Source organism: Bos indicus, chromosome 28, assembly GCF_029378745.1.
Source record: "Bos indicus isolate NIAB-ARS_2022 breed Sahiwal x Tharparkar chromosome 28, NIAB-ARS_B.indTharparkar_mat_pri_1.0, whole genome shotgun sequence".
Taxonomy (NCBI): Eukaryota; Metazoa; Chordata; class Mammalia; order Artiodactyla; family Bovidae; genus Bos; species Bos indicus.
This window is the reverse complement of record NC_091787.1, coordinates 17,923,005-17,940,346: the sequence shown is the minus strand read 5'-3', so window position 1 is coordinate 17,940,346 and position 17,342 is coordinate 17,923,005. Positions and strand designations below refer to the sequence as shown.

At 40.8% G+C, this 17,342-nt stretch overlaps 1 long non-coding RNA gene across 4 annotated transcripts in view; it reads left to right on the top strand.

The window, feature by feature from the left end:
- LOC139180426 (uncharacterized) overlaps positions 1 to 16,729 on the top strand; it is a 68,378-nt gene extending 51,649 nt beyond the window's left edge. The window contains exons 2-7 of one of the 4 annotated variants that reach the window (XR_011564681.1): positions 4,073 to 4,203; positions 11,488 to 11,535; positions 12,439 to 12,495; positions 12,804 to 12,939; positions 13,366 to 13,420; positions 13,832 to 16,729. This is a non-coding gene — a long non-coding RNA (uncharacterized lncRNA). Of the gene's footprint in view, positions 1 to 4,072; positions 4,204 to 11,487; positions 11,536 to 12,438; positions 12,496 to 12,803; positions 12,940 to 13,117; positions 13,421 to 13,831 lie in introns of all 4 variants that reach the window. The other 3 variants (XR_011564679.1, XR_011564682.1, XR_011564680.1) reach the window with 3 other exon arrangements.
- The last annotated feature ends 613 nt before the right edge of the window (positions 16,730 to 17,342 follow it).

The window sequence follows — 17,342 nt, the reverse complement described above, 5'->3', positions numbered from 1 at the left end:
TTTGGGTATGAGCTTTACCATATATTTCAAGTCACAGCCACCTAGTTACTTCTTCAGACTTTTAATAAGGGGCTGAACCAGCTTGCAATCGAGTTTCCTTCTAGATCTAAAATGTCCCCATGCCCTGCAAGACTAGGGAGCTAGGAAAGACAGAACCTGGAACACAGTAGGTGCTCCCTAAATTCAAAGGAATGAACTACAGCCTTTCTTTGAGGAACTGGAGGGAACGTGTGCCATCTTGTAAAAAGAATTCAAATGGCATTAGACGAATGTCTGATTTTGCAAGTGGCTGGTATTCTGTAAGTGGACTGGGGCTGGAACTCAAACAGAGGTGACTGGCAATGAGATGATGACACTAAAGATACAGTAAAAGGGAAATACCTGAGGATCTATTGCCCTAGGAATGGCAAGAAAGAAGAGATCAAATATTGGTAGGAATGTCAACATTTGGGAACGCTGTTGTGGGACTTAAATGGCTTAACCTGTGGTATTGTGTTTAATTCTCTATATTGAGACTGTGAGCCTGATCCATGTCCTTGGGGAGTTGGGCTAGATTGACCTCATATGTGATGATCAAGTGTTCTGTAAATAGTCAAGGAGGATGAGGAGCCACATATCCATCTTGTCCTGAAGAAAACTCATGAGACTCAGAGGGGAGGCCGGGGAAGGCTATTACGTACCTAACGGAGAGCATTAAACTTAATGCCAGCCACTAGCCCTTCTAATCCTTCTGATTATATTTTATATTCTCCTTAACAATTTCCACAACACCTTGGTAAAAACCTTATTTGACTGGTCCATGGGGATCAGTGTGTCATGGGGAGAGTCCTAGGAAACCAGTAACGATCTACAGATCTGCAGTTTTGCAACAATACTCGGCATACCACTGTCTGAAGCTTCCGCAGTTTTCAGAGGCAATGGTCTTGTCACGGATGGGTTCCCAGAGATCTGAGCAGGAAGAAGTCACAGTGCAGAAAGGCACCTCAGTGTGAGGAAATGGGTGCCTTGAGGAACTTCTCATCTTACTGTCATCACAGAGGCTTTGAGGGCATAGCAGTTAAGTAAGGGTGCAAATACCAAGGTGGAAGTGAGTAGCAATTATCCCTGAGCATGGCACTTTACCTATAACAAGTTTGTGAAGAAGGAATTTGATTCACATCAAGCTCTTTGATAAGTGATATTGTCTCAACAGGTTATTATATAAAAAAACCAAAAAAGTTAAAAGTACTCATATTGTCACTGCTTTCTATTAATGAATAGGATGAGTAAAAATAATGTTTCCATTCTACCTACCAAAAATGACCACTTAATATTTTGCTGTAAATCTTTTATGAGTTCTGTCTCTCTGTCTCTCTATTTTGTGTATATATGTAGGGTCATTCTGTATATATTAGTCTGAAACTATGGATATTGAAGATATGTTTATATATTGATAGATATAAATGTATAATATTTAAAAAATTGCTGCATAACATTCTACAGTGTATATCATAATTTCAATCAGTGGTTTACTAGTGGACTTTTGTCTATTTTTTAAAAATTTTGTTGTAAACATGCAGCAACAAAAATCCACTTGTATGCTAGTTATGCTTTCAATTCTGTAGGCTGAGTCCTAACAAAGGAGCTAGAAGCTCAAAGGCTATAGATATTAAAAATTTTTAATAAACTTTTCAAAAGAAGTTGGGTCATTTAACATTCCCAATATCAGTATTTGAGACTACTTATTTTTGTTACCTCTGGCATCACTTGAAATGATGACACTCAAATTTTTACATTTTTACCAAATTGACAGCTGAAAACTAGTAACTCGTTAGTGATATAGTTTGTAATTCCCTGACAGCTAGAAGGTTGAACATTTTCTGTGTTTACTGTATATTTGTATTTTCTTTTCTTCTAATTGCCCATTCATATATGTTGCTCATATTTGTGTTATTTTATTTTGAATTAATTTTTAGGAACTCATTATATGTTCCATATTAACCCTTTATTGACTTTTTCTTCTGAAGACAAGTGACCTTCAAAGAAATGTTTAAGAAACAAAACTGTTTATTCAAAGAAACTCTGATGCTAAAGCTCAATACATGCCATGAAGTGGGGCTGCAGAATGTGGTCTTTAAATACTGCTGCTGCTGCTAAGTCGCTTCAGTCGTGTCAGGCTCTGTGCGACCCCATAGACGGCAGCCCACCAGGCTCCCCCGTCCTTGGGATTCTCCAGGCAAGAACACTGGAGTGGGTTGCCATTTCCATCTCCAATGCATGAAGGTGAAAAGTGAAAGTGAAGTCACTCAGTTGTGTCTGACCCTCAGCGACCCCATGGACTGCAGCCTTCCAGGCTCCTCCATCCATGGGATTTTCCAGGCAAGAGTACTGGAGTGGGGTGCCATTGCCTTCTCCACTTTAAATACTATTGCCCACTAAAAATACATCAGAATTCTTTGGAAAATTGGCTAATTCCAGATCTGGGACACAAGAGGTACAAGAAGCACCTAGGACTTCTTGACATACTAGAGAAAATTTATCAAAGACTACAAATGTTCAGGACCCAATCTGAGTCAGCTCCTGCTGGAAAAAGATGTGAAAATGTTAGAATAAAAAGAATATTAACTGCAATGAATTAAAACACATCAAATGGTTTGAATTTTAAACCATGAGGTTTAAAATATGTATAGAACAGTCTTATGGACTCTATGGGAGAGGGAGAGGGTGGGAAGATTTGGGAGAATGGCATTGAAACATGTAAAATATCATGTATGAAACGAGATGCCAGTCCAGGTTCGATGCACGATACTGGATGCTTGGGGCTAGTGCACTGGGACGACCCAGAGGGATGGTATGGGGAGGGAGGAGGGAGGAGGGTTCAGGATGGGGAACACATGTATACCTGTGGCGGATTCATTTTGATACTTGGCAAAACTAATACAATTATGTAAAGTTTAAAAATAAAATAAAATTAAAAAAAAAAAGAAAAGAAAAGATGGAGAATCTCACAAAAAAAATAAATAAAATTAAATATACTTTAGAAACCTTTGATTGGTGCAAAAAAACAACTAGTTGTAAAAACTTAGTTTATTTATCAATAAAGAAATCCATCATTCATCCCACCTTTCCTGTACCTCAGGGTAATCACAAAGGTGATAAGTCCTCAGCTAACAAATAAAGTTATTAAAGATTAGAATATTACCAGTTGTACAAGGGATCAAGTGCAATGACTTCTGATGAATTCTCTTGCTGCTGCTGCTGCTGCTGCTGCTAAGTGGCTTCAGTCATGTCCGACTCTGTGCGACCCCATAGACGGCAGCCCATCAGGCTCCCCCGTCCCTGGGATTCTCCAGGCAAGAACACTGGAGTGCGTTGCCATTTCCTTCTCCAATGCATGAAAATGAAAGTGAAAGTGAAGTTGCCCAGTCGTGTCCGACTCTTCACAACCCCATGGACTGCAGTCTACAGGCTCCTCCATCCATAGGATTTTCCAGGCAAAAGTACTGGAGTGGGGTGCCATTGCCTTCTCCGGATGAATTCTCTTAGTGGTTCATAAGTCTGAACCCCTAATGAAATAAGGATCTAGGCAATGACCAAACATGGCTATTAATACCACAAAGAGCTCAACATTAACCAGATATTAAATGCCTCCTGATAAACCTCTGCAATATTCTTGCCAAGAAAATCAGAACTAACTGAGCAAATCTCTCACTATAGTGACCATATTACAGGAAATACAGGGGCCAGAGATGTAACATGTAAAATGATATCTTGGGGATGATATCAGGAAAACTCAGACTGTAGAATAAAAGACATGGTTACTGTAGCAAATTTCAAGACCAAAAGGAGAGGAAGATGAGGGGTCGGGGAGAGGAAATGATCTTTAGAGCAAATGAGACTAGAGAGACCTATCAACTAATTTCAATATATGGACCTTATTTTGATCTTGATTTGAATGCATACACTTAAAAATATGAGACAGTTGGGCGAACGCCAACACTGACTGTAAGTTTAATGATATTACAAAATTAACATTAGCTTTTTAGGTAGGATCATGGTTCGTTATTTTTTAAAAAGACTATTTATATCTTAGAGATACCCACGGACAATATTTACAGATGAAATGATATGCTGCCTTGGATTTGCTTCAAAATTATCTGGGAGATGAGGGTGATAGTGAAGATGAGAGAAAACTGCCCGTGTGTTAACAACTGTTGAAACAAGGTGAGAGATATTTGGAGGTTCATTATACTACTCTCTCTACTTTCACATATGCTTTAAAATGTCTATAATGATAGCTGGTTGTCTTGTTAACACAGAGTTGGGGTGTGCAATGCTCTGCTGGCTCAGCCCTCATCCTCACGTGCACTGAGACACGTGGAAAATCTCTGGGGTGCCACCAGGGCAAAGGTTCTTGAGAGCACGGATTTTTGTTCCTTTTCATCCCTGAAGAACCCTCAGTGTTTAGAACAGTGCTTGGCACACAGTAGGTCCTCAGCATTTTGTGGCAAGGATGAACACTTCTCACGTGGCCAGGACAGATGTTAGTGTCATCAGATCCTCTGGGGGCACAGGTTACACCACAGAGGACTGGACACAAGCCTCCAAGATTTTGTCCATCTTGGGCCTTCTGGAGGCTATGGGTGTAAACGAATCCACAGGTTCATGGCTTAGTTACAAAACCAGAATGTCAGAGATCTGTCTCACATCACAAGCTAAAGACCTTGCCAGCCTCGTGGGCCATATGGCAAGGCTGGCCTAACTCACCAGGTCCACAGAGGTCCCCAAACCAGAGGCTTCTATATTAGCAACCACCTGGAGGTGTGTTAAAAAAGGAGCACAACTGTGCCATTTGCAGAGACGTGGATGGACCTAGAGATGGTCCTACAGAGTGAAGTCAGAAACAAGTATCGTACATTTAATGCATATATGTGGAATCTAGAGAAATGGCACAGATGAACCTGTCCGCAAAGCAGAAATAGAGACACAGATGTAGAGAACAAATGTGTGGACGCTGACGTGGGTAAGAGAGAGTAGGATGAATGGGAGCTTGGGATTGACATATGTACAGTACTGTGTAGAAAGTAGATAACTAATGAAAACCTACTATATAGCTCAGCAAATTGTACTCAGTGCTGTGTGGTGACCTAATGGGAAGAAAATCCAAAAAGAGTGGATATATGTATACATATAGCTGATTCACTCTGCTCTACAATAGAAATTAACACAACATTGTAAAGCAACTATATTCCTATCAAATTTTTTTAAAATAAACTATGGGCTCCAAAATCACTGCAGATGGTGACTGCAGCCATGAAATTAAAAGACGCTTACTCCTTGGAAGGAAAGTTATGACCAACCTACATAGCATATTGAAAAGCAGAGACACTACTTTGCCAACAAAGGTCCGTCTAGTCAAGGCTATGGTTTTTCCTGTGGTCATGTATGGATTTGAGAGTTGAACTGTGAAGAAGGCTGAGCGCCGAAGAATTGATGCTTTTGAACTGTGGTGTTGGAGAAGACTTTTGAGAGTCCCTTGGACTGCAAGGAGATCCAGCCAGTCCATTCTGAAGGAGATCAGCCCTGGGATTTCTTTGGAAGGAATGATGCTAAAGCTGAAACTCCAGTACTTTGGCCATCTCATGCGAAGAATTGACTCATTGGAAAAGAGTCTGATGCTGGGAGGGATTGGGGGCAGGAGGAGAAGGGGACGACAGAGGATGAGATGGCTGGATGGCATCACCAACTCAATGAACATGAGTTTGAGTGAACTCGGGGAGTTGGTGATGGACAGGGAGGCCTGGTGTGCTGTGATTCCTGGGGTCGCAAAGAGTCGGACACGACTGAGCGACTGAACTGAACTGAACTGAACTGATGGGCTCGTGGCCCCACCTTCAGAGATTCAGGTTCCCATCTGCCGGCACAGGACCCAGGCAAAGGATGATACAACAAAACCCCACGGGTGATTGTGAAGGCTCTAAGCACTGTTACCCAGATTATCTCCTCAGCCCCATCCTGCCCCGTAGCCTTCAGAGCTGTGGTCCAGTAACAGCACTCCTATAGGGTCTCCCTCTTGGCAGGAGGCTGAGTAGGGTGCTGAGACGTCCACTGTGGACACACGGGCGGAGTTCCAGGTTCATCACCCTCCTCCTCCTGGCTCCGCAGCTCAACTCAGCTCAGTGTTTGTTTTCTGAAGTTGAAACATTTTGCTTTTATGGGCAGTCACTCCTCCTTCTCAGTAGGCAACCCTCTTGCCCTAGAGATGAATTGTCCTGTTTCTTTGTTTTTAACTAGTAATTTACTAGTTTCTGGAGGTGGGGCTTCCTGCGGTTGCAGTTACTCTCTGGGCTAGCGCTTGCAATTTATATTCTCCCCGCAAGTTACCTGGGAGATGAGCCACCTCCTTAGCTTAGAAGAAGTCTGGTTGATTCTTCCTGGCCTCGATCACCTTCTGCTTTCCTGTTCTATAACCTTATTGATTAATCAAAACTATTGCTTACAGCTGCTGCTTAATGGATGATGGCTCTGGAGTTTTTCTGAATACAATTATTTATTGCTTTATTGATGTGCTACTTATTACTCTGTTAAGTACCATAGGGTGTTTAATTATGTGAAAGGGAAGTGCAAAGGCAGTTGCTGAAAGCTGGAGTTAAAGAGGCCCAGTACCTGAGTTCCTGACAATATGTCGTAAAACAGCTTTAAAACACATGCACGCACAACGGACAGACCTTGTTCCAAAGTTTAACGAGCTTGGAAACAGAACGGGCTTGGGGAGCTGCCTTGCCACTTTGCCGTCTGTTATTAGCCATAGCACAAGCAATGAAATCTTGATATTTTAAATAAAAAGAGACTATTTTTTGCAGGGGCTGGTGCTTTCATGCCTTTTCTATTTATTGCTGTTGATTGAAGAGTCTGTGCTAAAGGGCACAGCTAGAAGAATAGCCGATGGGACTGAAAGATGACTTCTGTTAGAATGGGGTAGGGGCCCAAAATGCCCACAGGTTCCATGGACTGGAATCTCCTTTTTGGTAGGTAGTCAATTCTTGCCATTCCTGAAGGCAGTCATATTGATCCAGGAGAAACTTAAAAAAGACATGCAAGGGGCGAACTGTTGAAGCACTTATTGAATTTTGCATCTGTCCTGTCCCTGACAGTGGGGATGAATTCCCTGGCATGGCGTCAACAAGTTTAATGCCTCAGAGACCTTGGTGAAGGTATGCCTTGTTTGAGTAAGCTCCTTACTGCCAAGTCCAAGTCCTGACCTGACAAAGAAAGAGAAAGTTCCATTATTTTAATTCTTTAGATTGGAGGTTTTCAAGTTAAGCTCTGAGGCATCCTAGGATTCTTTATTTCAAAGATGGGCAGTCTCAATCATCATGTGGTAAGCTGAGGCAGCAAGATCTTTGGGCAAAACATTTGGGTTGGGGACCTGGTGGACAGCCTTGCTGACCCCAGCACCTCTTCCCTCCTCTTGCGAGGCGAAGTCTTCCTCACTCTGCCCTAGGAATCTCACCTGTTGTGGGAAGGCTCACAGTTTTGATTTAGGGAAGAGAAACGACCTTTCTTTTCCTATTCCCCTGTAAAATCAGGAATATATAATAAATTAATATCTCAGGAATCGATGGCATCACAGAGAAAGCCTGTATGTATGCTTCATCACTCAGTTGTGTCCGATCCTTTGTGATCTCATGGACTATAGCCCGCCAGGCTCCTCTGTCCATGGGATTTCCCAGGCAAGAATCCTGGAGCAGATTGCCATTTTCTACTCCAGGAGATCTTCCCAATCCAGGGAGTGAACCCACAAGTATGGATGCATAATAAATAATTTGTATGCTGGGTTACACTGTGTTACAAAGAGCTCCCAGCCTGGAGTAAGAAGGTGTTGAAATTACACTTCTGCCACTTTTCAGTTTCATGACTGTGGAACAGCCACTTAATTTCTCTGAAACTTGCTTTCTTATTAACAAAATGGTAGCTGTACACAAGCTTGTGGTGGCTATTAGTTAAGACAATAGATTTTAAAAGTCCAGCCTTGTCCCTGATACATGGTGACTGAGCAATATTAATGTTCACTTTCTCCAGATAATATATGTAATATTTGTTCTTTTAAATAAGAAAAAAATAGAGACCCCTTTTTGACTTTTAATGTAGTCCTTCTTAGAATTTTTGTTCCATGTTGAATATTATAGAGGCTGTATACTCGTTAAGTAAGGTTAAGTAAAAGTTCAGGATTATAACATTGTACATAAAACATAATGTTTTTTGAAAGTATATTTTTACAAACATATATTTACTAAAAGTTTTAAAAATGTTTGTGAAATTGGGATCAAATATTGTATGCAGTTGTATATCCTACTTTTTTAATACAATTTTATCATGACAGGCTCATTTAGCAAAGATTTGTTTTGTTTTGGAACTTTAAACTCTGTTCCCAAGAATTCCCGGGAACTAAGTTTGCTCAAGTACATTTTTTCAAAAGTTGTTTACAATACTTAAAAGCCCAGATTTGTCCTATGTAATAGAAAATGTCTGAAAGAAAATGGGTACTTTTGCATCACTAGGATTCAAACCTACAGAGATAGCAGAGCACCAGGGATGAGTGTTTCATTCCTAGCATCGGGCAGTCCGGATTTGAATCACAACTCTTCTACTTACTAGCTCTAACTTGACCTTGGAAAAGCTCTTCAACCTCTCTGAGCTCCAGTTTCACATTTGTAAAAGGGGAAGCTAATGGCACATAACCCAGAAGGATGCTGAGGAATGGTGGATGTAACCTCCAGGCACTGCCTGGCACAGAGTAAGTGCTCAGTAAATGAACAGTACACTAGCAAGTATTATTTGATTCTTAGATTCTCTTCAAGTGAGCTCATTGAGATGCAAGGGACGGAACTAATCACAAAGAGGACTAGCTACTTAAATTCATTCTTGTTGCCTTGGCTGAATTCTTCTGGAAGGCTTAGCAATACCATAAAATAAGAGCATTTGGAGAGTGGTGGTCATGACTTCGTCTTCTCTTGTTGAATATGCTCCGTCCAGTGACTCTCAATGCTCTGTTGCAAAACTTTTTTCCCTCAAGATGCTAAACATTGAAAAAATACATATTATTAATTAGATTTTCTTTATTTTGTCTCTATTATAGCTACATGTTGGTGGTATCAAAATATCATGATGTTACAGAAAATCAGTGTTATAGAGTGGTTTAAAACCTTCTCTTTGGCTTCAGGCAGACCTGGCTACAGTTCTGCATAACATGGGCAAGTATCTAAGCCTCAGTGTTATCAACTGTGAAATAGGGATAATAAAAGGCACTCCTTTTTGTATCTGCTACCATGATTAGTATGTACTCAATGCTCAGACAGGCTGATGGAATCATCCTCAGGCTACGTTTTAGGCATTATCTCCTGGTGTGCTGTGCATGAGACTCCCCTTGCCTGCCCTTTCCAGACAGGTCCACTGTGATGCCTGGCTACATGACTTCACTGGTTCAATGGTTCCAGTATAAATTCTAATCTTCATTCATCTAGAATCTTAACACTCCATCCTAAATGTGAGCCACAAGATCCACGTGGGCAAGTGCCTGCTGGACACTCTCATGCCCACCCTGACTGCCTGGCTGAGCACTGATGACTCAAACCAAATTTTCTCTCTGTGTAGCTCCAATAGGTCTCTACACAATCTACAGCCTAATCCAAATCCAAATCAGATTTGGGGGCATTTGGAGAAGTGGAGAGGCACTCCCCTACATTGGAAGGATGATTTATGATTTCAAAGTCCTTTCCTGCTCGGAAGTGAGATGGCACACATAAAAGGACTGTGCAAACTCTCGAGTGCTCAATAAGTCTGACTGAGTCCTCTTATGACGTCCTCTTAGGATCTCACTCTCACGGGAACAAACAGCAAAAAATTTTTGTCTCCACTTCCGAGATGGGGATGTCTTGTAGCAGAGAGGTTAAGTGACTGGCTTGACGTTACTGGGTTGGCCGAAAATTTCATTCGGGTTTTTCCTTAACATCTTATGGAAAAAAACCTGAACAAAGTTTTTGGCTAACCCAATATATGAATAGTTGGTGGCACAAGTGGGATTTGAAGTCAGAGAACTGACTCTTGAATCATTATATTAGCACTGAGTACTTACCATGTGTCAATTACTGTACCTAGTCTTTTATCACTTACTTCTCCAGTTTTATACCATATGATACTATGAAACAGGCAATTTATATATGGAGCCACAGAGACTAAGGGAAGTAATTTGCTCAAGTTTTTACAACTTGAAAGTGATGGAAGTGATATTTAAACTTTGGTCTGTCTGATAGCAAGCCTGAGCCCATATTATATAGCTTCTAAAGCAAAGTGTTAACTGTTCACTATTAAATATTGCGTAAACCATATATATGCAGCTTTAAAACAGTTAACTGATGTCTTATTCTGTCCTTCCTTTCTTCATTTAACAAACATCGATTAAGCCCCTATGATATTTTAGCTACTATACTAGACACAACAAAGAATTCCAGTTAAACGTCTCAGAAGTCATTGCCGATATTTAGACACTTCTGTTAGAATACTTCCAATAGTGCCTCACTCTGATGACACTTGAGCGTGCCAGCCTGGTTTCCAATTCCCAGCTCCTGCATTGTGCGTGCGGCTTGAGAGCTTCCTTTGGCTACCCAAAACCTGCTTTGTCTGCCTATGTGGTTAGCTGCGGGTAACCCGGAATTAATGCCTCTCAGCAACAACTTCATCCAGAGACTGATGGCAGCTGGTATATAAACACCCCGGCTCCATCTCTCCGGTGGGATAATTCTGAGGTGTGTATTCTACACTGGCTTCCAGAGTTTTCCATGGAATTAAGCTCCAGGTGCTGACTTGTAGCTGGCTTGGGTTGGCCAAAAAGCTGGTTAGGTTTTCCCATAACATCAAATGGAAGAACCCAAATGACTTTTTTGGCCAACTCAATACATCTCCTATCAGTTGCCCTTCCCATCCTGCCTCATTTTCCTGCTCCCTATCTGGTGTTTCTTTTGCCTCCCCAAATGTCTTGGGGTCTACTTTTGAGGCAACCCCAAGTGGGACTGGGTTCCTAAGGGTTCTTATATCCTATCATGACTGGATATTTGGATTCTCATGAAGGCAGGTAGTTAGATTTAAACTGCCTTGGGAGTTCATTCTTGGGCTAGTAGTGGTTTATCAGTGGGCTCCAACCAGTTTGGTACCAGGGACCAGTTTCATGGAAGACGGTTTTCCCACAGACCAGGGGCATCGGGGATGGTTTTGGGGAGATTCAACACATTACAGTTATTGCGCACTTTATTTCTGTTATTACGTCAAGTCCAGCTCAGATCATCAGGCATTGATCCTGGCGACTGGGAATCCCTGGTTCAATTCATTCTTACTATAACTTATGTGGGGTTGTTGAGAGCTATCACCTACAAGATCCTAGACTCTTAGTGGCTATCAAAAAAAGATAATGTACCAAACTTTCTCCTGAGAGGAAATGTTCTTATCTTGCAGGAATTTACTTTGTGAGGCCCCTGGAACAAAGGATACTTAGGGAACAAGGTAATTGAATATGGTATTATTTTCGTTTTCTTGAATCTTTCTGTTTCAAAGGATATGCTTATTGCTCTTGTTGTGAATGGAATACATCCTGAACTCATGAAGGGTTTGGGTGGGCTTTACCGGACAAGTCTGAATGGGAAACCTGGGAGCCATCCTTAATCTCCTTAGAGAGCATTTTCATTTTGCTGTCCAACAAAATTTACTGAACCTTTATGGGGCTGACCCCCAGGCTAAGCAATGTGGAATACTGACAAACACACAAAATGGATAAAATGCACAGTTTCATCTAAAAATTCTTAGGTCTGGGACAGCAATGGAAATGCCACCACCACCCTCCCACCCTCACCCTTTCAGAGCTCATTTGGATGGTAATACATTGTGTCCTGGAGAACAATCAGAAAACCAAAATGACTTGGTAAATTTGCTTGATTTTAAAAATATAATCTCAGGGAGGGGAAATAGTCTGTCTATGAGACAAATGGTTACCAATCTTAAAATAGTTCTTGCTTTATTTTTACCCAGCCAACAAACATTCTCTTTTAGAGTCTTAACCTAATTTCCCAGAGCTGCCTGGCCTATCTTTCTCCTCTAATTTTAATGTTCTACTCAAGTCTTTAAGGTCTCAGTTGGTTAATGTTTAATGCGTTCCACAACCAGTGTTTGATGTTTATACTTTATTGGGCTAACCAAATTTGTAGAGCAAATTAAAAGTGTGCAGGTCTTTGGCAAGCCACATTGAGATATGTGTTGCTCAGAAACCATCTCCTTGTTCTATACTGCATGCCCCAAATAGTTTCAATTAACTGTTCTCTGTTCTTGGCAATATATGCAGTTTTCTGCATTGCTTTTGGGGAGCAATTAACTTCCTAGATTTATAAACATCATACCCTCATACCCTTTCAGAAAGCAAGTCACAGCCGAGAGTACCACTTCTGTGTGAAGTGAGAGTGTCAGCAACAGGTAACCTATTAAGCCAGATTGACCAAAGACCATAAAAAAGTGCACTTGAGAGGGAGTGGGGGAAGCTGGGAGGGGAAGATGGGGGGCAGGGCAGGGGAGGAGGGAGTAAGAATTGAAGAGCTGATGTTTTTGTTCAAGCAGAAACACACACATAATTTGAAGAAATCATACAAATATAATCACACACAGATTAGGTAGAGCCATTACTACAATCACCTGAAGAAATATATTATTTCTCTTACTCACGGGTTTAATTTCAGTCTCTTATTTTGAACTAACTGAGCAGTGTGGTGTCATACAATGGACAGGGTGGGGGAAACCGAAGCTTGGAATCTCCAGCCTGCTAGCTCAGGTCTCCTGTTGCAATGTTGCCCTTAACCTCGCTGGACATCAACTACACCAGAAGAGCATTGGCTATGATCACTGGAGTGGCTCCCACTTCAGGTATTTTGGGGATGTGATCCCATCTTTAGTCTCGTTTTTAGTCATAAAATGCCTGGGGAATGGGATGTGGGGCTTACACTAATCCTTTATTTTTAAGGTTTTTTTTTTTTTTTTTTTTTGATGTGGACCATTTTTTAGACTCTTTATTGAATTTGTTACAATATTGCTTTGGTTTTAGATTTTGGCTTTTTGGTCACCAGGCAGGTCCCAGACCAGGGATTGAACCTCCATTCCTGGCATTGGAAAGTGAAGTCTTAACCACTGGACCACCAGGGAAGCCCCTACACCAATCTTCTTAAAGGACACAAGTTTCACAAATAATTGCCCCAAAGATGACAACTTTAATTTTTTTCAAAGCATGCCTTGATTGTGGCCAGCTATTAGCAATTCTTCTCTCCATGTTTTTAAGCCAATATTCTCTTTCAGCTTTGCTGAGGGACCTCAGTTTGACACAGTGTGAAAAGATGTTAAGAAGGTTCTGGTATGTAATCAGCAGATGAAAACGAGGAATCCCCAAACTGCAGGGTCATTGATGGACTGGGAGTGGGGATGGGGGGGGAGGGGGTGCAGTGGGGGAGGCCTCAGATTTCCCGGGGGTCAGATTTCCTCTGTCTCCTCAAGGCTGCAAAGAGTCAGGCCAGGTCTGTAGCGATAGCTGCTTTCCTGGCACATCAGCAGTGGCTGAACACTAATGTGTTTAACAGTTGGACTTATTTTTAATCTACTGTATTAGGAGCACAAATTTAATCAAGAACAAAATGTTACCAATGTTGTTTTTTTTGTTCCCGCTTATGCATATATCCTTAACACTGTTTTGTATTCTCTTGTGATAGAAAGCTCTCCATCTGATACGACTTATTTCATAACATTAGTTGTTTTTTTTTTTTTTAAGTGCAAGTATATGTGGAGGAAAAAAAAGAGAAACAAGGAGCTGAATTTTCACTCAATGCAGCCCCCCTTGCTTAAAGAAATAACTGCAGTACAGATTTTAACAATTAACATTCCTGCAGTGGATGTCGTTATGGATGGAGCTAATAAATGTTTTCAAACACTCCTCTGCGCAAATACACCGTTCAGCTTATTTTCTGTCATTTGATGGCATGGATGGGTTGAGACATTCCTCTAAGCGTTTTTTTTTTCCTTCCAAGTCTAAGAAAGAGATTTTATCTTCCTACCCACCCTCACTCACCCCCTTCCTCTGCCCTTCCCTCTCAGCGCCTACTTCACTGAAACCTGACTTGCAGGTCAGCGGGCTGGTAACAGATTAATTTTACTCTGTGAGGAACACCAAGCATTTTGGCCAGGAAACATGAGAACCCTGTTATAATATTACCGTTTTTCTAAATTAAATATTAGGAAAAATTAAACCAAATTGTGGCACAAAGTGCAATGGAAAATATTTCTCTTCCAAACACTCCTCTGTGATAAATGCCTCTGTAAGTGAAAGCACAATAAATATGCCCTACATTAAAAACCTAGATTATTCAGGTTTTAAGACTTATAGCTAAAAGTGGTTTAATGTTTCATGCCTAATAATAGATTACTCCTATCACATTTCTAACCTTTATTTCTCCTAGCTTTGAAGTCCAGCCATATAAAGGTTGTTTGTAGAACCACACGAAAGTTAAAGCAAATATTACTTAGAATGATTCATACCGGCAAGAATTTGCAATGAAGGCAGAGGTTTTTTTTTTTTTTTTGGTGTGTATGTGTGTCTGAATCAAAGGAAATGAAATGTTTGTAATATTTTTTGGTTGATAAATTTATTAAAACATTTTAGAGGCTTGTAGTAGAGACACAGCTGACATAAACAAACTGACTGGAAACAGATTATATTCTGCTCTGTGGGGGAGGTGGAATTTAAAGGGGGAAAAATTCCCTGGATTTCAAAAATTGCCACCAGGTCACAGCAATACTTAATTAACGGAATACATTAACGGAAAGCTATAACGTAGATGCTAAAAAAAAAGTGAGTGAGGGAGAGCAGTCAAGTTCATTTAATCCTCTGTTTTTTGCTTACAGATTAGCCTTTCAGAATGAGCAACCTAATTTTTTTTTTTAAAGGATACATTTACCTTCCAGAGCTTTTCATAGCAAAACATTTTGCATGGTTGCAAAAGAAATTAATTTGTTGCCAGTTGCTCCATACTGGCAGGAATTCTGAATAAAGAATGTAAGCAATCTATCTTTGTTTGCAAGATATAATTAATCTGGCAGTTAAAATTCTTTGGAAACATTCTGATGACTTATGTGGAAAAGTAGCGCAGCATTTTCAAAGAAAACTCAGAACTGTATGCAGGGGAAGATAAAAGATATATGAAGTGTTTGTTCTAAGCAATACTATTCATTTAAAGATCATAATGTAACCCCACCCTAGCAATTATTGTGAAAAACAAGACAAATCTCTGTCTATAGCTTTCTGACACAGTCTTGATTTGAGAAACAAAATAAGCACATTACTGTTATAGTCTAATAGACTGCAAGCTGTTTTATTAGAGTCAGCTGAATCCTGTTTTGCATAAAAAAGAACTCTGTTTGCTATCAAGAACACATTTACATTAATATGACTTTGACAAAGTAAAATAAAATCGCATTAAGATGATGTAAGTAGATAAGACAATGAAATCTCTGTGAGAGAGTTTTGGCATACACTAATTACAGTCAAGTCCCTGCAGGAAAAGAACATATTTTTACACCAACTATCCATGTGTTTGAAAATGTAGAGAGCCCAAAATGCAATCCTTGGTTTAGGTATTTCCTGAATACATTGTGCTTCTGAGGTAGATTTTTTTTTTTTAAAGGAGCCTGCCTGATAAATAATACTTTCAGTTACTATAATACAAGCAAGTTTCTTTCTGAATACCAGCCTGTAATCATCCTGATTATTTTAAGGGACTTTCCAATATAGGACAGCTGAAAACAAGGTTTTAGATTACATGGTAATTTAGGAATGCATGAAAAGCTAAGCAGTTACCATAATAGGGTTCTGGATAAACTTCATGGTTTTTAGAGCAAAACATAACAACATATGTTTTGTGATTTGTTTCAATGATTTTTCTATATTTTTTTCTGTTCAGGTTCTATCAAAATATTTGGAGACCTCCTCTGTACAGAGTTTTTATAACCTTATTTTGAAAACTTTGATGTCTCTCTTTTTAGTTCGGTCATTAAAAGAAAGGCAATGATGGATGATGATAATGCTGTGGATTTTATGACTAATCATTTCTTGGCAGCGGCCATATTTCTTCCGTAGTGAAACTTTAATATTCCTTTGGCCTTGCACAGGCTTAAAAAAAATTTCTTTTTTGGAACTGTGCTACACCAGCTACTTATTAAGTGTTACCAAACAGTTATTGCACAAAAGTTAGCACTCTGATTTAAAACCTGACAAAACAAAGCAATCAGGAAAGAGTATTTCTCCTCCTTCCTGGCTCCTCACAAATTTTGGGTGCCTTGCAATTGCGTTTTCCTCCGTTTTAAAGGCAAGTCTGTGGAGAACAACTACACAGATGGTAGAAAATTTGAGAGGGAAAAAAGTCTCCTAAGGTTGAGATGGGCTACAATCTGCATTTCCTCTCCTCAGATTGTCTTTGTGACTATGCAGTTTTTATGAGGAGCCTGATTTTCTGCCTGGAATCTTTGATGTATTGTTCTTGAAGTTGCAACAACAAACACCAGGTGTCTCCACTTAGCTGAGCTAAAGGTTCTGAAAAGGAAGGTGGCTTTGCCAGGAAAAGTTGAAGCAGCCTACCCCGTTCCCTGGCTCCCTGGTGCTCTCTGCTGCTGCCTGGACGAGCCCAGGAGGGCGGCGGGGGTGGGGGAGGGGAGTTCATTTTTTGATGAGGATGCAAATAGAGCTTGTTGACTCAGGTCGCATCTGGAAGGGAGCCTGCATTTTGGAAGTCATGAAGACTGGTGCCCCTGGAAACACTAGGGTGCTGGGCAGGGAGTCTAGTGAACCAGGTGGCGGTGATCCAGACGGCGTTCTTGGTCTACTTTGATAGGGACTTGCCGTTGTGAAAGGCAAGAGACCAGTACTCGGTGGATGGGAGTCTTCTTCTTGTGGGAGAGAGACACCATGGGGACCTTTCCTTTGGGTACAACTAGCGTGAAGACCGCTGGTGACTCAGAAGGTAAAGAATCTGCCTGCTATGCAGGAGACCTGGGTTTGATCCCTGGGTCAGGAATATCCCCTGGAGAAGAGAATGGCTATGCACTCCAGTATTCTTGCCTGGAAAATCCCATGGACAGAGTAGCCTGGCGGGCTACAGCCCATAGGGTCGTAAAGTGTCAGACAAGACTGACCAATTCACACTTTCACTTTCAGACTGAAGACCCAGTGGCTGATGTGTTAGCTTCTTTACTAACACATCGTTACTTCCAAATTGTGATTTCTGTTGAAA